The sequence below is a fragment of the Pan paniscus genome, chromosome 4 (assembly GCF_029289425.2).
Source record: "Pan paniscus chromosome 4, NHGRI_mPanPan1-v2.0_pri, whole genome shotgun sequence".
In the NCBI taxonomy this organism is placed as follows: Eukaryota; Metazoa; Chordata; class Mammalia; order Primates; family Hominidae; genus Pan; species Pan paniscus.
In genome coordinates, this window is record NC_073253.2 from 73,869,885 (window position 1) to 73,894,303 (window position 24,419).

General features: G+C 42.3%; 1 long non-coding RNA gene across 2 annotated transcripts in view; it reads left to right on the plus strand.

The window, feature by feature from the left end:
- Positions 1-17,302: 17,302 nt before the first annotated feature.
- The window catches only part of LOC117980308 (uncharacterized), an 85,442-nt gene continuing 78,325 nt past the window's right edge, over positions 17,303-24,419 (plus strand). Inside the window, exon 1 of one of the 2 annotated variants that reach the window (XR_004671576.3) lies at positions 17,303-17,631. This is a non-coding gene — a long non-coding RNA (uncharacterized LOC117980308). The remainder of the gene's footprint in view (positions 17,632-24,419) is intronic. The other variant, XR_004671575.3, reaches the window with a different exon arrangement.

The window sequence follows — 24,419 nt, forward strand, 5'->3', positions numbered from 1 at the left end:
TGTGAATGTCCTACAAATTTCCTTATTTATTTATTTTGGAAATTTCTTGACTGTTGATGTTATTACTTTCATGTACACAAATAGTTAAAAAGATAAGTACTTTAAAACATAAGTACATTTTAATAATTAGTCAAACAGTAATTTTTGTTGCATTTTCTTGCAATAAAATGCGGTATAATCTTGGGCAAGAAATTTATCTTCAGGGATGTTTTCTTTTTTTCTTTAAAAAAACTTTTAAATTGAGGTTCAGCAAGCATGAAGTATATTAATCATCAGTGTATAGCTTGGTGAATTGTTTTATGCATTCATGTAATCACATTAATTATTGTTACATTTTATTCTCGGAAAAATACATGTACATTAAAACCCTAACTGGCTGGTAGAATTTCAATATGTAAAGCACACAAGGAGTGTTTTACTCAGTTACAGCTAGAATACTTAATTATATTTGAAAGTAAATATTCACATAATGACAAAAATCCTCATGACAAACTTTGTATGACACACATTGTTACATTGATTCTATATGATGTTAGCCTACATATATGTTATGATGTTGATCTTGGTCTCTTGATTAAGTATACTACAAACTCTGACCAAATATTTCTTTTCTTATTTGTGTGTTCCACTGTTCAAATATATAATCTACAAAGTCTTAAATGCTACTACAAAGCCATTATCATATCAAATGTCTGTAAATTATCAAATGTCTGTAAATTATTGAATCATGTGGCAGCCCCAAAGTAGTTCAGAACATATTCTGGTTCTGGGGGCTGCCCGATTAACAGATTGTTGTTTGCTCAATTAAACTGTTAAATTTAATTGGTTTAAAGTTTTTTTTTTTTTCCTTTTGAGATGGAGTTTCACTTTTGGTGCCTAGGCTGGAGTGCAATGGCACAATCTCAGCTCAAGGCAACCTCCGCCTCCCCCGTTCAAGTGATTCTCCTATCTCAGCCTCCCAAGTAGCTGGGATTATAGGCACGCACCACCACGCCCAGCTAATTTTGTATTTTTAGTAGAGATGGGGCTTCACCATGTTGGCCAGGCTGGTCTCAAACTCCTCATCTCAGGTGATCCACCCGCCTTGGCCTCCCAAAGTGCTGGGATATAAGGCCTGAGCCACCATGCCCAGCTTTTTTTTTTTTTTTTTTGGTAGTAGGAATAAAATATCTCACTCTTGCTTGGAGGATTCAAGTCACTTTGACACAGGGCAGTGGCCTTTATTGTCTACTCAGATGTTTGGCAGATAAAATGTTTGAATGCAGTATTTCACATTCATCTTAACTTTGTAGTTTCTTAGCAAACAGAACCCTTGGTTCTCTTTGCAGTCCAGACTTGATGTTGACTTCTTTGAGTTTATCAAAGTATTGCTCAGATAAATTTTACTTAACTCTACCCTTCCCCGAAACCCTTTTTAAAAATCTATCTTTTTTTCTCATTTGATGAGACGTCTTTCTGCTGTGTGGTCTTTGCAAAGATTGATGAATCTGCTCTGTTGGATTACATGTCTTAAGCTAATTAGGGTAGGACACTAGGTTTTGTTAGTTATGTTTTTAAAGATAAGAAAACTGAGGATCAAGAAGATTAAATGAAGTATTCAAGATGTCATGGTAATACGGGGCCACAGAATTCAAGCCGAGATCTGAAGCATAATGAAGCCCAATCCTTTTCCACAGCGCCACTCTGACCTTCCCCCTTTTGCCTTGTCCAGCTGATTATTGCATTACCTTTGTTTAACAACCACACTTGCTGTGAAGCCACAAAATCCACTCCAACCACTTTGCTCTTTCTCATCACAGTTAGTGTCCAGTTTGGATATAAGCCTCTGTTTCTCAAAGTATGGTTTCAGTTTCACAGTGCTGCTCTCTGCCAGGATCCCTAATGAACCATCCAACCATCCAACACTTAGTTCTGAGTTCCTTTCTTCCTCAGCCACACCAATCAGCAAATATTTCTAACAACACGCTCTGGATCTTCACACATTCATACCTGTCCTCGTGCTGTTTCCTGACCTTGCAATTCCTTGCCCCAAATTCTCTGCTTATACAAATCTTTTTTTTCCTTTTTAAATATCATCAAGCTCCCTTGTTGCAAACAAACAAAAACCACATGCTAGTCTGTTTCATTAGATAAGTAATTTATAAAGGATATTAGGTATTTCACAGAAACTTTTTTTTTTTTTTTTTTTTTTAACTTAAAGGCTACTTTGCAGGACTGGTCCAGTGTAGATAGCGCCCCTGCTGCCTGGACGCAAATAACACAGTTTTCATCTCTGACACTAGGAGGTGCTAGACCATTTCCAGCTGCTGTATTGGAAGCTTGGTATCTCTGCTACCACCCTCATCAGGACTAACCAGATTGGTGCTTCATCTACATTATGAGCCTCTAAGGGAAGTCTTGCATGGGTACATCTGACTGGCAGAGCCTAGGTCACATGCCTACTCTGTAGTTACAAGGGAAGCTGGGAAAAGAGGTTTTTGTTTCTATCTTAAGGAGACACATACCTCTAAAGTGAGAAAGTCCCTCTAAACAGGAAGGGCATTCAAATAGCAGAGATGCCAGGTAAGAATGATAAATGTTCATTACACTGGGGTCGAGTCAAAAAAATTTCCTGACCTGTAAAGTCTCTATAACAACAAGACTTAAGAGCTCTTTGTGTTGTCTCTCAGGTATTCACCTTTCTGCCGAGTTACAATTGTAGCAGATGTGATTCATACCTCTCCCATATCTCCTCATCCTTATTTCAGTTCATGATTTCCAACTGCCATGGCAGTACTTTTTTTTCTTGCCTGAGGGCTTTTTCTGGCCATTTAGCTTCATTACATTTGCCAGTGCTGTAGGCTGAAAGTATGGGGGAATTGACACAAGCCAGGAGCTGCCCTCAACCAATGACTAGGAGATGGTGGATAAATACCTCAGCTACTTTGCACTAGGGTGGGATAGCCCTGAAGCATGTGTTCAGTAATACCCCCCAGCATTTCCCTAGTGGGAATAAGCTCAGACACCTATGCTGGCAACTGGCTTGATAACTCCTTTATTGGCTCTCTTCCCTTCCTGTCTCAGTCCTCTGTCAATGTCTCCTTCCTGTCCCAACTACTTGCACTTGAACTTTTGTTCCAGAGTCAGCATCTGGCTGAATCCTGAGTAGACAACTCTCTTCCTTTCTCTCTCTCTCTTTTTTTTTTTTTTTTGAAACGGAGTCTGTCTGTTTCATCCAGGCTGGAGTGCAGTGGCATTATCTCGGCTCAGTGCAACCTCTACCTCCTGGGTTCAAGTGGTTCTCCTGCCTCAGCCTCCTGAGTAGCTGGGACTACCAGTGCATGCTGCCATGCCTGGCTAATTTTTGCACTTTTAGTAGACACAGGGTTTGACCATGTTGGCCAGGCTGGTCTCGAACTCTTGACCTCAAGCGATCCGCCCACCTCAGCCTCCCAAAGTGCTGGGATTACAGGCATGAGCCACTGCGCCCAGCCTTTTCCTTGTAATATAGATAACTCACTACTCATTCATCTCTCTTGTGAGATTCTTGATGGAAAAAAAAAGCATTGCCATTTTTTCCTGTCTCACACAATACGTAGTACAGGCCCTTGTATATAATAAGCACTAAAGAAATATTTGTTTGCATTTGTTGAGTTGAATTAAAATAGGGGTGATGGTCAGATTTTAAGTTTACATCACTGTATAGCCAAAAATTTTACTCTTTCCAGAAGAAGTCACACGTATGATTAATAGTGGTTATTTTTGATGATAGTGATTAGAGTTATGTTGTTGAACTTTCTAGAGTTATGTTGTTGAACTTTCTAACCTTTATCCAGGTATTTTTATTGCTCTTGAAAATGTCAGCTATCCAGGAGGGTTGTGGCACCTTGTAACCACATACTACTGAATTATCCTGTTACTCTGAGCCCTTCAGGGGTGAGTGGCCTGCCAAGACCACAGTCTTTGTGCAAAACGCCTCATGAGAAATGTTGGAAACAGCCAAAGGGATTTGACTGACTCTGTAGTGGCTCCTTAACCCTGGAGCCTCAGCCCGAATCCATGCCTGAGTAGAGTAATTCCTTTTCCCAGCTGCTTTCCTTGTTCCACAGGATGCACTCCCTACCCTAAGGAATAGCTCCCAGATCAGTGGTCTTCCAGTTATTTCATTCTTGAGTTTTTTGGTTTTGAATATGGGCCCAGGGGTCTTTGGCCAGTGGGTATCATTCCAATAGTTCTGATGGGTAATGACAAATAAAACAAATGGTGAATATTATGTAACAGCTGGCTGGCTCTGAATGGTTTTGGCCATGGTTCTGGAAAAGAATGCAGGAGGGAAGTGGTCAACATACAGGAATGAAATTGGAATGAAGCCATTTTACATTCCTTTGGATGTCAGTCTTTCAGTAGGAGGTTAGAGTAGGATAGCACAGGGACCAATTGAGTGCCCCTCCCCCAGTCTTCCTGCCTCCATTGCAATGCTGAAGAAACTCCCAGACTTTCTTGCTTCTTTCTTGCAGGACCGCTGCTCATCCCTATCCATTAATGCCCACAGTCTCCATGGCATTATTTTCCTTGAGATCCTCTGGACTAATCTCATTACTGCCTTCAGCTCTGTGTAAGCCAATTACCACTTGAAGCCCTGGACTCCCTGGTCATTCCTCACCCCCGAGATGCTCCTTTCTAATAGATATGTATATCTGCTTTATTGACGCCATATCTCATCCCTCTGCAGCCTTCAAAACTCTTCCCTTGTGCCTCTGGAATTCAATGTATAGACATGAAACCATCTCCATTCTTTTTTTCTTTTTGGAGATGGAGTCTCCTCTGTCTCCTAGGCTGGGGTGCAGTGGCACAATCTCGGCTCACTGCAACCTCTGCCTGCCTCCCGGGTTCAAGCGATTCTCCTGCCTCAGCCTCCTGAGTAGCCGGGACTACAGGCACCTGCCATCATGCCCAGCTAATTTTTGTATTTTTGTAGAGATGGGGTTTCACCATGTTGGCCAGGCTGGTCTTGAACTCCTGACCTCAGGTGATCTGCCTGCCTCGGCCTCCCAAAGTGTTGGGATTACAGGCGTGAGCCACCATGCCCGGCCTCTCATTTCTAAAATACCTATTTCATGTCCTTGTTCTAACTGGCTCCTCCCTCAAGACACTGCTCCCCTGCAGCCCTCTATACAGGTCACTGGTTTTTCAGCCACGTGCCTGGCGCCACAGGGCCTGGAATAGGATGAGTGTCTTCCTTGCATCTCAGTGCTGCTCCCAAGCCATTGTCCCATATCCTCCATAAAAACACCCAGTTTCAACATGGGACTATGTTGTCTGCCACCTTCCTTCCTTTTGGCAACCATCTGCTGGCTCTAACATCACTTCCCTTCCCTCCTGGATCACCGTCATTTTTCTATCACTACACCCATCGTATTTTTGGTGATTTCGATATCCGCACAAAGAAGTCTTCCCATACACTGAGCTTTCAGTTTCTCAGCCTCCCCTCCTCCAACATCTCATCCTCCATTCTACCTCAGTCACTCAGTCCTATGTTCATGCCTCCTGGGCCCTGTTTTTATCAGTAATCTTACCCACTCCAGAATCTCAACTTCAAGAATCCCAATATTTGACCACCATTTCTTATATTATTTGTTTGATTTACATCTACTTGTTTTCCTTTACCACATCATTTCCTTATCCCCTCTGCATGAAGAATTACTATCCCAAATTTTATGCTTTTAATTCTCTTGATTTTTAAAATGAATTTATCATATATGTATGTATTCCTAGGCAGTAGAGTGCTTATTTTTGAACGTCATAAAAATGATATTGTATGTGGTCTGTTGTAGTGCGTAGTGTCTACTATATGCATGTGGTCTATTGTAACTTGCATGTTTTACGTATCATTATGTATACCATACACACATTACGTATACTATATATTGTATTCATGCATACCATACATACTACATCTCCATGCTGTTGTGCATAGCTGAAGTTTGTTTTTACTGCTGTATAACATTCTATGGTGTGAATTTACCAAAATATATTCACTCATTTTTTTTTTCTGTGTGCCATTTCCACATTTTTGGTATCATTAACTCTTCTTCTGTAAATAACTTGTACTTGTCTCTGGTGCATATTTGCAAAAGTTTTTCTAGAAGCACAGTTAATGAACCAAAGAGCATAAGCATGTTCAATTTTACACAATGATGTTACTTTATTTTCTAAAATAATTGTACATCATTTTTCATTATTCCAGCTCACTTCCACTAAATTGTGATTTTTTTTTTTTTTTTTTTTTTTTTGAGATGGACTTTCACTCTTGTTGCCCAGGCTGGAGTGCAATGGCACGATCTTGGCTCACCGCAACCTCCGCCTCCCGGGTTCAAGTGATTCTCCTGCCTCAGCCTCCCGAGTACCTGGGATTACAGGCATGTGCCACCACACCCGGCTAATTTTTTTGTATTTTTAGTAGAGACGGGGTTTCACCATGTTAGCCAGGATGGTCTCGATCTCCTGACCTCGTGATCCACCCGCCTCGGCCTCCCAAAGTACTGGGATTACAGGCGTGAGCCACCGCGCCCGGCTAAATTCTGATTTTTAAAAGCCTAGCCATGTCTAGGACCTATAATGATTGATTGCACTGTCTTTTTACACTCTTCATTTTCAGTGTACCAAGCCTATATTCCATGGTATGTCATAATATTTATTCTTTTGCATACACCTTCAATTTCCTTGCCTCTTCTTCCTTTATCGTGCTCACCTGGCAAAACCCTAGTTCTAGCGACAGCCAAATCTCTGCTGGCTCTGTGCCTGCACTCACGCAGGGGAATATGGCTGCAGGTAACTACGCAGCTATGCTGACTGTTCTCACATTACATTTATGGCCACAAGTATCATTAGCCTCTAAGATACTTGTCAATCAGACTGTACTTTCCTGGTCCATTAACTCTCCCATGCATCTATTTGGTATCTTCTCATTTCTCCTTAACCTCTATTACATCTTGCTGCACCTTCACTGTCAGCTGATGACCTTGTCACTGAGAAAATGAAAGCAATCAGAAAAGAACTACCATTGGCTTTGTTATAAATAAAGTTTCGGTGCTGCAAAAGAAATAGCACTTGAATATAAAATTTTCTTTTTAATTCTCAGCAAGGCAAGTTACTTCTATAGAAGGGTGCGCCCTTACAGATGGAGCAATGGTGAGTGCACACTTGGACAAGGGAGGGGAAGGGGTTCTTATCCCTGACGCACATGGCCCCTGCTGCTGTGTCGTTCCCCTATTGGCTAGGGTTAGACCGCACAGGCTAAACTAATTCCGATTAGCTAATTTAAAGAGAGTGATGGGGTGAGTGATTTGGGGGGATAAATGGTTATGACAGAGCAGGTAATGAGTCAGGGTTGAGCAGGTAATCAGAATGCGTCAGGGTGGAGCAGATAATTGAAAAAGGTTGCTTTATAAGGAAGTTAAGTTTAAAAGTAGAAGGCAAAGTATTGAACATACTGACATATCGATTTTTTGAAAAGAAATTTAGACCTCATATCTAACAGCTTCCACTTCTATATGGACTTCTCTACCTTCATCTGTGCCCATTGTGTTTTCTATTGCTGTGTAACAAATTATCCCAAAACTTAGTGGCTTAAAACAACACCAATTATTATCTCATAGTTTCTGTGTGTCAGGATCCAAGGCACAGCTTAGCTGGGTCCTCTGATTCTGCATCTCCTGGTATCTTTCTTTTGCAGCTGAGTGCCAGTATGCTTTGACCATTAAATAGGCAAGTTACGCCCTGGCCATTAAGGAAGGACTTATTACTAAAATGGACTGGATGGGAAAAGACACACATCTTCTCATCTTCCTATAGAATACACACTGGGTAAAAGAAATATCGTACTATTAATAAGTTATAAAACTCTTTGAAGTTAAACTATTTTTTCTTAAATTGTCTTTACAGTATTGGAAAAACTAAAAGACATCTGGAAAAAAGAAAATGGAATTCTTGCCTCAAGTAAGGCCAAAATTATTTGAAGATGGATCAATGATTTAACTAGAAAAAAAGAAAGTATAAAATTCCAGAAAAAAAATATTTTAAAAAATTATCTCACAATAAGAAAATTTTTTTCCAAGTAGGACACAAAACCTAGGAGTCATATAAAAAGGATTGATAAATTTGATTGTATAATAATAAAAATATCTACAAGGTGAGAAAAAATAAACAAAATGAAATGAGAAATTAAAACCAGGATAATATTTTCAATGCATATCAAAAACAAAGGGCATACACATAATTCTAAAAGAAGTGACAAATCAATAAGTCAAAGATCATTAACCTAATAGCAAAACAGACAATTGAGAAGATGCTCAAATTCATGTATAATTAGGGAAATGAAAATTACAACTACAGTGAATATACTTACTTTGTGTTAGATATAATTTGCAAAAGGATAGCAGAAGTGCAAGAAATGACATAAGTACAAGGATATTCACTGGAAAGCCTGGCACAAAGTGAGTACGGGTAAGTATTGGCTAAATAGATGCTGTTTGTAATAGCAAAATTAGAAACAATCTCCATGATCTCCATGCTCCCAAAGAGGATACTGACAACACATGGTACAGTTCAAAGAACGAGGCACTGAAAGTATTGATATAGAATGATTTCCAAGGTTGAAAATTGAAAAAAGTCAGCCTGGCCAACATGGTGAAACCCTGTCTCTACTAAAAATACAAAAATTAGCTGGGCATGGTGGCGCACATCTGTAATCCCAGGTATTTGGGAGGCTTAGGCACAAGACTCACTTGAACCCGGGAGGCAGAGCTTGCAGTGAGCCGAGATTGCGCCACTGCACTCAAGCCTGGGCAAGACTCTGTCTCAAAAAAAAAAAAAAAAGAAAAGAAAAAAATAAAGTGAAATTGAAAAAAAGCAAGATGCAGAAACGTATGTATAGCATGCATATTAATTACATAATAGATAAGATATAGGCATACTTGTAAATGCATGGTCTATCTCTGGAAATATTCACTAGAAATAAGGAGGACTGCCTCCAGGGAGAATTAAGTGGCTGAATGACCGGCAAGGAATGTAAAATGCTTTTCACTGCATACACAGCCCCGCTTTTGTCTTTCATGTGCATCTGTTATTTAAATGAATGAAAACACTTAAAAGTCAAATAGTTATCATTTTAAAAGAACTGGAGAAAAATAGTCTATAAGCAACAGCATAAGAAAATATATTATTGCTGAATGAGTTGCTACTTAATTTATGTGTTTAAGAGGACAGGGAGGAGTGGTTTTATATGCAAAAACATAGGCATTGCCTAGGGTTATACAGGATGGAAGCCAGATATTCTGAATCCACCTCTTGCTTTTGACTTGGCTGCTGGAGCCTGAGGCAAGTGAATTAAGCCAGTCAAATCTGGATAATAGTACTTAATGATCAAGCTCTCCACTGCATTGTGAAAATAAATTACTTGATGTTGGTAAAACACTTTGAAGGTGTCATGCTCCAAGGTGCAATACAGAGCCTGTTCAGACCTGTATGCTGTCATGGGAACTGAGGCTCTGGAGTCAAGACTTTGAGGAAACTTCCAATCACTGTTCAGTTAAACCAATGTTTTTAAAGTGCCAGTGCTCCCAAATGTGTCTTCCATGTGTGTGCCCAGAGAATCAGCCTATTTTATTTGGGTTTTTTCATTCCTGTCTTACTTTTCTACACAGTGCCAAAGGTACATTAAGGAAATTGTAATCCAATGATTTCCGAAAAATCAGTTATTTTCAAAGAAGAGAAGCAAGGGTTAAGACCAGGGTGTGCAATTCAGTAAGAAAATTACAAACCCTTCCAGAAATTACAGTGAGTTAGGGATTAATGTTGGCTTTTGAACAATACATATTAAATTAGTCTGTAGAAATACAACATTCTCAGAGAAATGTACAGTCTAAGAAAAGCAGACCTGTGGAAATGAGAATGTTAGTAGATAATTCTCCATCAGTCTCTCACATTTCTGTACATCTTGCAAGGAATACACTGATTATCCTCTTTCCTGGATTATCTTTTCAAGTACATTTGTATAGTTAACAGCCTTAGAAAATAGAGTTAGTGTCTTTCTCCAGAGCAAATAGTAGGTTTGCTTACTTAACTTCATAAAAGATTTAAGTTCTCTACATTCAAAGTTTTTCTCCTGTAATGCAATACGCTACATGTGTAGGTGTCATCTGGCCCTGTGGAAATTGGGGCTTGGTGAGGTGGTACAAATATGCTGATACTCTGGCTACTGCTATTGCTGTCAGTTATAAACTATCCTTTGTCTTTGACCCAGGAGTCTGGTGTCTTCTACCAGCATCCATGAAACTGTAGATGGGTGACTTCTTAGCTTGCAAGTGGGATAAAATCTCAAACTCTTCACAGTTCTTAAGAAATAATTGTTCTCTAGACGACTGCTATGTGAAAGAAATACAATGCAGGCCACTCATGTGAACCAAAACATAATTTTAAACTTTACAGTAGCCACATTAAAAAGCTGAAAGAGGCTGGGTGTGGTGGCTCGTGCCTGTAATATCAGCACTTTGTGAGGCCAAGGCGGGTGGATCACCTGAGGTCAGGAGTTAGAGACCAGCTTGGCCAACATGGCGAAACCCCATCTCTACTAAAAATACAAAAATTAGCCAGGTGTGGTGGCACACACCTATAATCTCAGCTACTCGGGAGGCTGAGGCAGGAGAATCTGGGAGGTGGAGGTTGCAGTGAACCGAGATTTCACCACTGCACTCCAGCCTGGGCAACAGAGTGAGACTTTGTCTCAAAAAAGAAAACTAAAAGAAACAGGTAAAATTAACTATAATAATATATTTTGTTTAACATGATACATCAAAAATATTGCCATGTAAACCATATGAAATTATTAATGAGCAATTTTACTTCCTTGTCTAGCATGAAGTCTTCAATATCTGGGGCATTTTTTATACTTACAGCTCATCTCCACTGGGACTAGCCGCATGTCCAGTGCTCAAAAGCCATGAATGGCCAGTGGCTTCCATTAAGAACAGTGCAGCTCGAGTTTACAACATACAGTAAAATGAAAATAAAAGTTTGAAGGCCTAAAATAGGTTTTCCTTAAAAAAAAAATCAAAGCCAGAATGTCAATGATATTGTTCATTGGGCCCATTGCTCCTGAGACTCTGAGGCATGTTCTGCATGTTCCAAAGTTTAAGCCTGACAGACTTGTCAGGACATTCTTCATCCATTATTTAATCCTCCTGTGCCCTTTAAGGTACATTCAGGATTGTTGTTTCTTTTGCAGCTGACTGTAATAAGATAGGAATGTAGGATAAGAGTCATTAAAGACAAATTTAATACCAACCTATCAAGCCAGAGATTGAAATTTAAATGTACCTTATTTCCCTTCCAGTTTTCTCCTTTGAGAGGTTTATCTGCCCAGACAATGCGTGGGAGTGGGGGCTGGATAATCCTAACCTTAGCTCAAATTATATTAATGTTTGAATAGGAAATTGGGTATTCACCCAATTTTGACAAAGGAAAAATTTCAGTCTCGGAAAGCTTAGTCTCAGCTTGCTCATCTAATCTGCCTTGTTCACAGGATGACCACGTGATCATATGAGTGAGTGGCAGCGATGGGCATTGACAAGGGAAGACAGCACTTGACATCTAAGGTGCCACGATGCTGAATATAATGATCTGTCCTTACTAGAATTTTTTCTAAACAGCATTCTTCAGGACTCAGAATCTTGCATGGATTTGATTATGGTAAAATAAACAGTTGCCAAAACTTTTCATCATTTGGGCTGAGGAGATGTCAGCCCAAATAATGCCAGGGTTTAAAAATAAGAAATATGAGTTTATAGGACTCACATGCATTGCTCCTCACATGCTTATATCCTCAAAAGATGGCAAAATGGTAGAAGTTAGAGGAATTTTTTTTTAATCCTCAAATCTCACAAAAATCCAATGTTTGGAAAAGACTTGGATAAAAATATTGCAATATTATAAGATTAAGTTCTAAAATATATACAACAGAATCCTTTTTGAGACAAAATTCACATAGGGAAGAGACGCTTCGGTTTCTTAAATAAATAAGTAAATCAATCAGTCAATCAATCCCTTTTTAAGGGTCCCATAACATTGGTAGTGGTTGAGTTAAATAATGATATAAAATGGCCAGGTGTGGTCAGGCACCTTGGAGAATAAATATCACCCTTTAGATCCTGGGCCCCAGACACTGCAGGGCCTCCCCATGGGTAGGTGGAAGAGGGAATCCTGAGTCCCAGTCTGAGCACTTGGGAGGATTCACCTCCACGTATGTCTTCTACCTACCCATGATCTATCATTACCCACGTCATCCTGTCCCATTCATGAAGCCAGCATTTGGCCTAAGACCCTCACAGAGGTCCTGCCTCTCCCTCATACTTCAACTCAAGAATTATTATTAAGTCCCCTATGTCACATTTTGTGCCCTTCTTTTTTATCCAATACACTGACCACCCATCGCTTGCCCCAAGTTTCTTCCCATGTCTTCTACTGCCCTGTGTCCCAGTAGCACCAGTTTGTGTTTCATGCTTGGGCTTTGGCCAAATATGTCCTGTGTTCTGGACCACTCTTCTTAGCACCTGGCCCCTTCCAGACTCAGCTTGCCCTACTTACAATTTGCCTTTAGTTACTGTGTGTCTGGGTAAGAGGCACCTCATCCTGCATCACCATCTAGTTGGGTATTATGGTAGGTAGCCATTGACTTTGCTGGTAGTCATTTGTTCCTAGTATGAGACAATGTTTCTCCCTCTCTTCTCCTCTCCTTTTCCTCCATCCAAATGACAGTGAGATCAAGTAAAAAGTCTATGGAATTTGGAGTTAACAAAAATGGTGTTGAATTGTAAAATGCCACCTTGGCAATTATCTCTAAGCTTGGTTTTTCACCTATAAATTGGGGAATGATAACAATTAGTGCTCAGATACAAGTTTTTTTAATGAGAATAAAAACATGTGAGGACAAGTGTGCAAGAGCCAGGCATAAAGTGATAAATGAACATGGCACGTTTGAGTGGCAATGAGCTGGGAGTCCTAAACTCCTTTGGCTTTTTGTCTGTCTAGCTATTTTTGCCTGGTCTGTATGGTTTGTTTGTTTATTTTTATTTTTTAAAACATAGATATATACCTTGTAACTTCTGCTATATTGCATTAAAAAATCTTTGAGGTGATATACTTTATCATTCATATTCCTATCTTGACTATTATAGTCATGTATTTCTTGGCTTGGGAGGAACAGAGAGTTCCTGTTTGAGTTCTGCACAGAAACTTCCCAAAGGAGAGCTTCAAATATTGGGAACCCTTTTAGATTTTCCGCGAAATCCATCTCATGAAAGTGGATTGTAGGAAAGTGGGTTGCATTTAGATACCACCTAGAATAGAACCACCTGGAGGCGGAGGGCTAGCGGTTGGAACGTTTGGCATGTGTGGCTCTTCCTCCTGTTGGTGGTGAGGTTTTCGACAAATTATTTAGCTTGTCGGCTTCAATTTCAGTCAGCTTACTAGAGATTATAATGATATCGACCCCAAAGTGTTGATAGGAGAGGGCATGAGAGAATTCAGGATACTTGATTCTCAGTGTCTGGCACTCAGGGCTTGCTCGATACACATTAACGATGATGGTTTTAATATTTCTTGCAAACATCTTCTGAAGCGCTTCTCAATCTAGAGTGATCCTACTAAAATATCAATCAGGTTATGTCACTCTGCTGCTCAGAACTCTTTGACAGCCTATTCCACTCAGAGGAAAGGTCAAGATCCCTGCTCTATTTCCTTTTTCCCCTTAGCATTTAAAACCTCTTTAACAAACAAACAAACAAACAAAAACCTCTTTAACAAACATTTAATTGACTTACTTGATTTGCTTATTGTTTATACAGCCTGTCTCTCCCTGCTAGCTTGTGAGCTCCATGAGGGCGGGTCTGTTTAGTTCACTTTGCAGTTCAATGTCTTACACATTGAACTGGCCATACTAGGTATTGTTTATTGAATGAATGAATCACCCGCAACCAAGATGATCTCTACCTCTCCTGAATTCCCACATTGCTTTGATGGCTAGTCTTTTATGACACTTATTATAGTCCTAATACTGTACTTTTTTTGTTGTTGTTAGAGGGAGTCTCACTGTCACCCAGGCTGGAGTGCAGTGGCCCGATCTCAGCTCACTACAACCTCTGCCTTCCAGGTTCAAGCGATTCTTGTGCCTCAGCCTCCCAAGTAGCTGGGATTACAGGCGCACACCACCATGCCTGGCTAATTTTTGTATTTTTAGTAGAGATGGGGTTTCACCATGTTGGCCAGGCTGGTCTCAAACTCCTGACCTCAGATGATCCACCAACCTTGGCCTCCCAAAGTGCTGGGATTACAGGCGTGAGCCACTGCGCCCAGCTATGTGTTTTTTTCTTTTTTTCTTTTTTTTGAGATGTAGTCCTGCTCTGTCACCCAGGTTGGAGTGCAGTGGTGCAATCTTGGCTCAGTGCAACCTCTGCCTCCTGGGTTCAAGGGATTCTCCTGCCTCAGCCTCCTGAGTAGCTGGGATTACAGGAGTGCACCACCATTCTCGGCTAATTTTTTATTTTTTATTTATTTATTTATTTTATTTTATTTATTATTTTTCCTTTATTTTAGTAGAGATGAGATTTCACTACGTTGGCCAGGCTGGTTTAGAACTCCTGACCTCCAGTGATCTGCCTGCCTTGGCCTCCCAAAGTGCTAGGATTACAGGTTTGAGCCATCGCACCCAGCCATATACTGTACTATTCTGATATTTGCCTTAGTCTCTTTACCTCCCTGAGTTGTAAGCTTTCTGAGTTGGAAGAATGTCTTATTTCATTTTGTTTTACCTGAAAATTGTGGCACACAGTCAGCATTCATGCTCCTACTGGGAGAAATACAATTGGAAATCTGAGATGTATTTCCTGTTTTCACCCACTCCTCTTGTACCATCTTCATTAACATGAAACTTTATTACCCATCAAATATTTGTTAAATATTTGATCTTTAATTTCTAAAATAAAATGCATTGAATAGACCGGGCGTGGTGGCTCACGCCTGTAATCCCAGCACTTTGGGAGGCTGAGGTGGCTGGATCACGAGGTCAGGAGTTTGAGACCAGCCTGGCCAATATGGTGAAACCCCGTCTCCACTAAAAAAAATTACAAAATACAAAAATTAGCCAGGTGTGGTGGCGCGCGCCTGTAGTCCCAGCTACTTGGGAGGCTGAGGCAGAAGAATCGCTCCCAGGAGGCGGAGGTTGCAGTGAGCCGAGATCGCGCCACTGCACTCCAGTCTGGGCGACAGAGTGAGACTCCATCTCAAAAAAAAAAAAAGACGCATTGAATAAATGTCACTTAATCTATTAGTAAGTGTTCACACTTAATTTCTGAACATAATACAATATTTCCATTTTCTCATCAAGAGAAATACAGATTCCTGCTAGGATCATCTCGTCTTCTTTAATGTGGCAGTCAGCAGTAGAATGACAACTCCCAAGTCTGTGGTGCAATGGAGTTGGTGACAGAAGAGGCTCAGCCGTGAATCCCACTCTCTCTGCTCCAGGCCTTCTTGGTGCGGCCAATCACAAGACAATCTGGCTTTAGGGCAAACTTAAAAGAAGTAGGTTAGAGCCACTTAAGAAAAGAAGGAGACAAAAAGACAATTTGTTCTTTTTCAAATTACGTATTGAGACATCCAAGTATAAAGGGTTCTCTGGAGAATCTCCGACAGGCCTGCGCACTGGGAGAAGACGGGGTGGAACCACAGAAGTTTGCACCTTGCGGCGGGGAGGAGCCTGGCCCCTCCTGTTCCTGCGTGGGAACCTGGGAATTAGTCTGTGAGATGAGGGCCTGTTAACAGGAACTCCTCTCTCGCTTTGCTGTGTTGTTTTTCGTTTTCACCCGATAAATTCTGGCCCCCTCACCCTTCAAAGGATCTGCATAATCTTTCCTGCTAGTGTGACAATAACCCGGGTTTTCCTACAACAATATTATGTTGGTAATTTTTAAAATGTGCTTCAATGGACACTTGTTATTTGATCTGAACACTAAATTTCATCAGCTTTTAGCCCAATTCATGATCCCAGTTACTGATGTCTATTAAAATTGAGAGTAGAGAATGTCATTTTGGCTTGCGTAAATCTAAGAAGAAATTCCAGAACGGGGTTGGAACAAGCACCCCACACAAACAGTGCAGACATGTCCCCAGTCAGCTTCCTCTGCGGCATGGAGAAAGGGAAGAAGGCCCTCTCTGGTGCCTTGGACACAGCCATGGGAGGAATCCCTGAGGCCAGACCTCATCCGCCACAACCCTGGGGGCCTCCTGGGAGGTGATGGGACAGGCTGGTGAATATGTGGACACCATTTATTCAGCTGCTTGAGTCCTCAGGTTCTTGACTCTGAAGCCCTGTCACTTTTATGTGATGTTTCTCTTTAAAACTCCTGGGTTCTCCTTGAGACCCTAAAGGGCACAGTGAGGTCTGCGCACTTCCTTTTGCCCCTCGGGGGTACAGTGCTGTCTGTGACATGCAGGGGCGCACTCTTGGAGCAACATCCATTTCCCAGTCTGCTGGGCAGGATTCATGGCCAGAAGGGCTGCTGGCTTCAAAGGCCCAGAGGAGCCCCTGGAGCAGGTCAGACCCTGCAAGCGCCTCTGATGTGAACAGGCACCTGGACAAACAAAGAATGCAGCGTGGTTCTTTATTCCTGCTACACATTTTTCTGAGCAAAATGTGCCAGGACTGCCTTTTCATGCCTCACATTTTAAAGAGGTGTTTGTGTATCGGGGGCTGGGGAGGATGGTGGGTGTTGAATTAGACTCTCAGGGGTAGGTCTTTCATCTTCAGATACTCAGCAGGCCAGTACATCACGGTAGTGCCATAATCCTTTCCCTCGTCTCAGCTAACTCTGCCTGTCATGGGACATTCTCAGCCAAGGACCCATCTACTGATCTTTCACAGAACGCGTGTGTGTAGCTTTTCAGTGCTTGATTCAGTGCCTGCTCTTGTAGGAGCAAAACAAATATTTGTTGAATGAATAAATGAGCTACTTGGATCAACTGTAGAACAAAGCTATATCTTTAGAAGCGGAACCATTTCTCTCATTTTGGATCCCCACCAGAAGCAAGCTCTGAAACACGGATTTGAGTCAAAATAGTTTATTTGGGAAGTGATCCCAGGAAACACCAGTAAGAGAATGAGGAAGTGGGACGGGCAAGGGAAAGCAGCCAACAAAGAATGCCTCATTCAGCAAATCACCACTTTGGGCAACTGGAGCGTGAGCTGCAGGGCAACTCCAGGAGCCAGTGAAGAATACCCACCCCAGCACTACCCCATCCAAAGCGTTAAGGAGCCAGAGTGTGGCAACAGACTGCTTCTGGGGGGTTATCAATTCCAGCTGCTGTGTGCCCAGGCAGAGTAGGCACTGGGCACAGTGAAAACCTTCAGGCAAAGGTGTGCATTGGCAGTTGGAAGTCAGACTGGAGGCACATAAATGATGGAGGGTGTTTGCCCTGTCTCCAACGCGATTCCACCAACTTTGGTTTCCATTCCCTCCATTTCTTATGTCAGTAGGAGACTGACAGAAGCTGTCAGGAGGAGACTGGGGGTTGCTGGTTCCTTCTGCCTTAGGGACAATAGTAAGTACTAGAGACTAGCCTAGCTCATAATCTCCATTATCTTGTTACTTGTTAGCTGTGGGCGCATGTGGACATGGGTTTCAGCAAATCACACACACTAATCTTGCAGTACATTCTGGTTGCCTGTGATTCTCTTGGCCTTTGTTTCCAAATTGCATTTTCGGTGTCTTAGTATGCATAGGATAGAGCCAACAATGACTGTGTTTGAGACTGAAGGGGTTGAGAAGTTTAAAGAACAATAGTGTCATAATTCAGAGTGGTTAAACTTAGTTAATGATATTGTTGTAAAACTTGTCACAAAACCTGGTGCTTTAGACCCATGAAGGACCTTAGATACCACCTCATTCAATGAGCTCATTTTACAGATGGTGACACAGAGCAGCAGAGAGGTGAAAGGAATCGTCCAAGGTCGCAAAACTGGTTAGAGTCTCCCAACCCCAGGGCTGATTGCCCTCCCATGCTGCTGCTCACACTGCCCATTCCCAGGGGCTCTGGAGAACGCTCTCCGGAAGGTATTGTGCAAAGTGTTAAAGAACATGGGACAAGTGCAAGATGGGAGCAAAGGATTTAAGGGGTGGAGAGGGAAATGGGGCAAGAAAACAGGAGTGTGGGAATCAGCAGCTGTTGAGCTCCTACTCTGTCAAACACCATGCTCTGTGTCTTACAGGCATTATCTTATTACTGGTCATGAAATCACTGGGAAGCAGGTGTCATCATTTTTAAAACAGTGTTTTAAAAGCTTTTCAAACTTTTTTTAAAAAAGTAATTTCTTGGCCAGGCACAGTGGCTCACACCTGTAATCCCAGCACTTTGGGATGCCAAGGCGGGTGGATCACCTGACCTCGGGAGCTAGAGACCAGCCTGGCCAACATGGTCAAACCCTGTCTCTACTAAAAATACAAAAAATTAGCCAAGCATGGTGGCAGGTACCTGTAATTCCAGCTACTTGGGAGACTGAGGCAGGAGAATCGCTTGAACCCAGGAGGCAGAGGTTGCAGTGAGCCGAGATCACACCATTGCACTCCAGCCTGGATGACAGAGTGAGACTCTGTCTCAAAAAAAAAAAAAAAGTAATTTCTTTAATTTTTTCTAGAAATGATCTCACCTCATTCTGAAGCTTCATTCCTACACAGAAGCAGGAAATAAAAAAACAAACAAAAACAAAGATGGAAACAACAACAACAGCAAAACCCAAAACCTAAACTTGTGAATGTAAAGTAGCTGGGTTGCCTACGGATTGACTCATGAGGCCGATAGTTTTACTTTGGCAGCAGCCCAAGACAACTTATTCACATTTCCTCTGTGCATGGAGAAACACCTTCACTGGCCTCTAGTACACCAAGGCAACTCTGAAAATCTCTAGTCAGCAACATCTACTTTGAGCATCTTCTACCTCCCTGGATAGTTCAGGTCTCTAGTGACAACATTGGAGATCTGTTTAACATGAAAATACAGTTTTTGAGATAAGCATCTTTTTGAATAATTGTCATCCCATAACACCACTAAAAGAATGAATTTATAAGATTGGGCCAAGCAGAGAGCTGGCTCTCTGCAAAACACAGGACCTGGGGAAGAGCCAGGGGGTTGGAAGCAGGGTGAGAGTGAGAGAGGGGAAAGAAAGAAACCAGTCAGCAGGCAGTTAGGGTGAGTCCTCGGTTAAATTCTTTCAAACAAACACCCTGCAGGCACAGATAAGGGAACTTGCACAGTGGGGCTTACCTAAGACATGCCCACAGACATACAGATAAGAAAGGCTACACAGGTGACTTGCCCAGACATGCCCTCAATGGAAAATTCCATCTCCTGACACATGCACAGTAAGGCGAACAAAGCAATATGGAGTAACTCAAACTAAGGGCCTGCACGTGCACTAGGAAAGAGGGGTAGAGCTACCTGAAATTCGCACCTTATGTAAATAAGATGCCCAGCTCTCATCAGTGTTTTATTAAAACCTTTGCATTCAATTGTAAAACAACAACCCTCTTTCAGGTCCCCTCTCGGCAGTGGAGAGCTTTCTTCTTTCACTTATTAAACTTTCGCTCCAACCTTGGTGTCTGCACTCCTTAACTTTCTTGGTCATGAGACAAAGGACTCTGGGTACTACCTCAGGCAATGAGAGACTGCAACAAGAGGGGGAAAGAAGAGGTGTGTGGTGGTTGTTCAAAACATGAGGGATTTCCAAGAAGGGCAAGCATAGCTGGGGCTGTAGCAGAATGTAGCATGAGGGCTCTGGGTACCTGAGAAGGAGCTAGGATTAGGATTGGAATCCAAAGGCACATAATATAGCCACTTCCTTTCCTAGTCTAGTGGCCTTTGGGGAGGGTATTCGCCAAGTGGGGAGAACAAATGTTGAGGCTGGTGCTGACTATCTTCAGAGCCAAAAGGTGACCTTCTTGTCCCCTCTGCACTCACTGAATCATGGGGACCATATCCCCATCTTCTGATCCCCATCCAAAGCTCATTGTGCCAGTCACAGATCGCAGAGCCCATCAGTGCCCCAAGGGCCGAGGGGTACATTTCAGGCCTTGTGCAGCCTTCTCTGAGCTGTACTTTCCTTTGATTCTGTTGTTCTTGTTCCATCCGAGTGGGACCTCTGTTCCTATTCTGAAGGCCACTGTTAAGTCCTATTCACTCTGAATGGCTCATTTAGTTCAGTGGGGGTTTGGGTTTTTAGAAGGTTTTCTCTTTTAAATTCCTTTTTTTCCTTTTTTTTTTTTTTTTTTTTAAGAAAAAGGGTCATAAAGAACTTTAAGATGCCATGCATGAAAAGCTCTGAATAAATGCAGCTTGTACTGGATTGTAAAATACTGTATTGTTCCAACCTTAATTCCTTGTGTGAGACTGGAATTGGTAATTTCCTGGTCCAGGGCAGAGGCTGAATACCAACAGACTGCAGACTGGAAGCAGGGGCGCTGTGGCCTGGGAGCACTTGGGGAGAATTTATGGGGAAACCAGAGGTCTCTACAAGAAATTCTCCTTTTGGCCCAGATTAATTTTTCTGACTTTTGCATTAAAGTAAAATAACATTTTTATGAAAAAACACATCTCTGCTCTCTGCAGTGGCATTTGGGGGCTGGGGTGTGCCGCTGTCTGGGGTCACAGACTGTTATAAATCACATAAAAAGCTTCCTCAGCTCTTCTGCTCTGAAAACTCACTCTATGTGGGGTGTGAGCATGTTTGCTTAGCGGACAGTCCTCCTTCTCTGAGCTATGGAGACTGTTTTGACCTTGAATCTCCCTCTCACCTCTCTTGATGCTTAGGTCCCAGAATCATCCAGTTTCATGCCAGCAAGACCGAGAGCCCCTCACATTCGCCACACGTGTCCCTGACTCCTCGTACCTGCCTCTATGCTTCCCTGGAATCCTCCGCTTCCCATCTGTTTCTCTGGAAAGACTGATCATACTTCCCTGCTTCCAAGCCATCTCCTCCGTAAACTATGACTACTTCCAACTTTGTTGGTCTCCCTGAGTCTCTGACCTCTATGGTACTCATAGTCATGAACACACGTTTTAAACCCCTTTTTTGGTTTGAGTTTGGTGCCCAGGTTTGATTGTAAACTTCTTGAATGCCGTTCATTTCCTGTAATTTGTATCTGCCATATGTGCTTTCATATGAGCCCAGCATAAAGCCAGAGCCTCATAAATTCCCATTGGTTGGATTTCTGATTGATTGGTTGGTTGATTGATAGATACCCAGGCCCCATATGCCCAGATGTCTGAGGTAGTGCTTTGCTCATGGGGCTCCAGGAGTCAGCAGAGCTGTCCCTGACTCCTGTATTCACATGAGCTGATAATTTCACTCCCCCACCCCCACTTCATCTTAGGAGCAAGACACAGCCTCTGTTCTGGTCCCAGAAAAAAAGTTTACTCGCGCCACAGTTTTGTGAGGTTTCATAGACTTTTACTAAACATTTGCGTAGATGGTCGGGGAGCTACTTTGGCAGGGTGTAGCATCTCACCATCTTCCTTCTGTGTAATGATACACAGTCCTTGTGCATGAGGCTGTGTGCTAGCAACCACCTTAAATGACTTATTAAAGTGTTTCTTCTGAACAAATACCATGCTTAGTCAAAGAATAATTGCAATAAATTCTCATTATTCTCCTGGTTTTTACAGCAGCAGTACCCAGAAGCGTTGAGTTTGCCCTCTGTGGATTCAACTACTAAAAGTGTTCATCAGAGAATGCAGCCACTAAGGGAACCTGGGGTTAAAGAGATTTCAGATATTTCCAAGCCTCCTAGTCAGTAGACGGTCACCCTGAGCCTTTTGCCCCTGTCTTAGCACTGTGGGAGACCAAGAGTGAGGTCTGGGTCCCCAGTAAACATTGCCAAAAGTGCCCCTCAAGATCTGGGCATGAAAAAGTAAACAGATCTCCCAGGCAGAGCTTGGCAGCTCAGACCCCCACCCCTCCCTGTCAGGAGCTGTTCACGTGGGTGTCTGTGCATCTCTGGCCCCAGGCTGCCACTCTGCCCCAGCTTCCAGCCTCCTGCCGCATGGATATAGCAGGTTTTTAGCCATATACTTTCAGAACAGCAGAGATTTCACTTTAAGGAAAAACAGACTTGGTGCTTGGGTCATTGCTGTATCCTTGCTATTACACTTGCCTGAAAGAGTCCCCCTCTCAACTTCTGCTCCCAGGCTTCCCCCTCTGGCTTGGCCTTTTGTGCCACTCTTCTGTTTTTTTTGCTCCTCAGATGTGCACACATTTTAAATAACATTCCTTCCTGAATTTGTCCCTTCATTTCCCCAGCTTCTGTGCTTGGGGACTCTCCAGCTCCCATTCTTTTTCGCGCTAATGTTCTCTTCTCCATCCTTTGTTGACATGCCAATTTATTCAGCGCTTGGCTTCCCCTTCCTCTCCTCACTCTTTTCCATTCCTTACACTTCTCCTAACTGACAAACACTCCCCAACAGTGTGTGTGTGTGTGTTTGGGGTCTAGAAGAATAAACCTATTTTGGCCCTCATATCCTTGATGAGGTGGGGAGACACGTTTCTTGTTCCCCCATATATTCTCCTAAATGTCAGTGCGGTCAATCTGGGCACAGAGCCAAGTTTATGCACAGGCCAATGACTGTGTGCTGTGCAGGGTGCTGGGAAGGCCATGGTAGCAGTCACTCTTGGTTCTTTGCCCACCAGCCATTTTTCCCTTTCTTCTTCCTAACTGAACCCTGATTTTGTTTGGGCATATAGCCACCTGTGCAGTCATATGTTTCAGGGGAGGTGAGCTTCATGCCTATTCCTCGGCTGTGACTCTTGACTGTTCTAAGTAATCTTGATTGGTTTAGGCATAAGTATGAGAAACAGTCTAGCCAATGAGAAGGAGAGAGAAGCCTGCAGGGTGGGTTGAAGGAGGGGCATCTGCAAAAGGCTGTCCTCTATCTTTAAATGCTACACTGGGGAGTTAAAGTCCTTCTAATGCCCTGTATGTTGTCTCAAGGCTGGGATGGTGAAATCTACTACAGCCCTCTTGCAAACATGAGAGGTCAAGCCTCAGAAAACAAAAACAAAAACAAAAACAAAAACAAAATATTCTGCAGAGAATGGTAGAAAAGAAATATGAAAAGGAGCTGTGTCCTTGATGGAATCTCTGATCTGCTGAAGCTGCCTTACTCTGAACTTGTTGTGTTTAAGATAATAAATTTCCCTTTCAAGCCATTTGTCCTAGGGCTTATTGTTTCTTGCAACCTAAAGTATCTTAACAAGTAGCTCTTCTGACTGAAAAGATTCCATCAAAACATACCTCTCTGTTCACGTGGGTGTCTGTGCATGTCTCTGTTGCTTAGCTTGTCATACACAGATCATCATCAGCAAGTAGGTACACATTTCATATCACTTTTTATGTGCCAGACACTGTTCTAAATGCATTGCATAAGGTAAATAATCCAACCCTTTCAAAACATTGTGAGGTAAATACTCTAATTATCCCCATTACACAGATGAAGAAACTGAAGCATAGAAAGGTTGAGAAAATTGCAGGGTCCCCAAGCAAGTAAGAAGCAGTGGTGGGATTTCAATCTGGACAGTCTAGCACCATGGCTTATAATCTTAAAATCAATGTTAAACCATCAACTTTGAGTAAATCTAGGCCCTGCTAATCCTAGGAGGCGGCACATCTTTCCTGTCCCCATGCAGGTTTGAGTTAGCTGCCTTGCCTTGAGTGTAGGGCACTGTCCACACTTCCTCCTGTGTGTCTCTTCTCCAATGGAAAGAAACTAATGCCAATTTTGTTGGACCCAGAATTGGTGGCTACCTCATCTTTCCACAGCTGAAGATGCCAGGAAAATGCCCCTAAGGTGTCAGGGAAATGTGTCCCAGGGGCCACCATTCTCATGCATGCTTTATTGCTGGTGCAACCAAGGGCTAACTTGATTAAGCCCCCCAAACTTAGGTTAACCTGTCTTGCTTGCTTTTAATCGTCTGCTTCTAGTTGAGCTGAAAACCTGTATATACGGTTTGGCTAAAAGTCATGTAGCCACACAATACATAACAAACACCCCCACTAGATTCCTTATAGGTAACAGCTCTGATGTATATGGCACTACACTAATGGCTGCTTGAAGTTGTTTCTTAGGACCTAGTTGTTTCTTAGGACCTAGCTGTTTCTTGTCCAGTTTGAACCAGTTGAGACCACCAACCCTTCAACTGGGCCTGTGCAAATGCCTAAGAGGTGACCTTTTGATGTCAAAGGGCCTAAAACTCTTCCCTCCAATCATGCTAACATCACCATTTTCTGAACATAAGTCCTGTGAAGAGCCATGAACATCAACTATGCTTGTGCAAACCACTA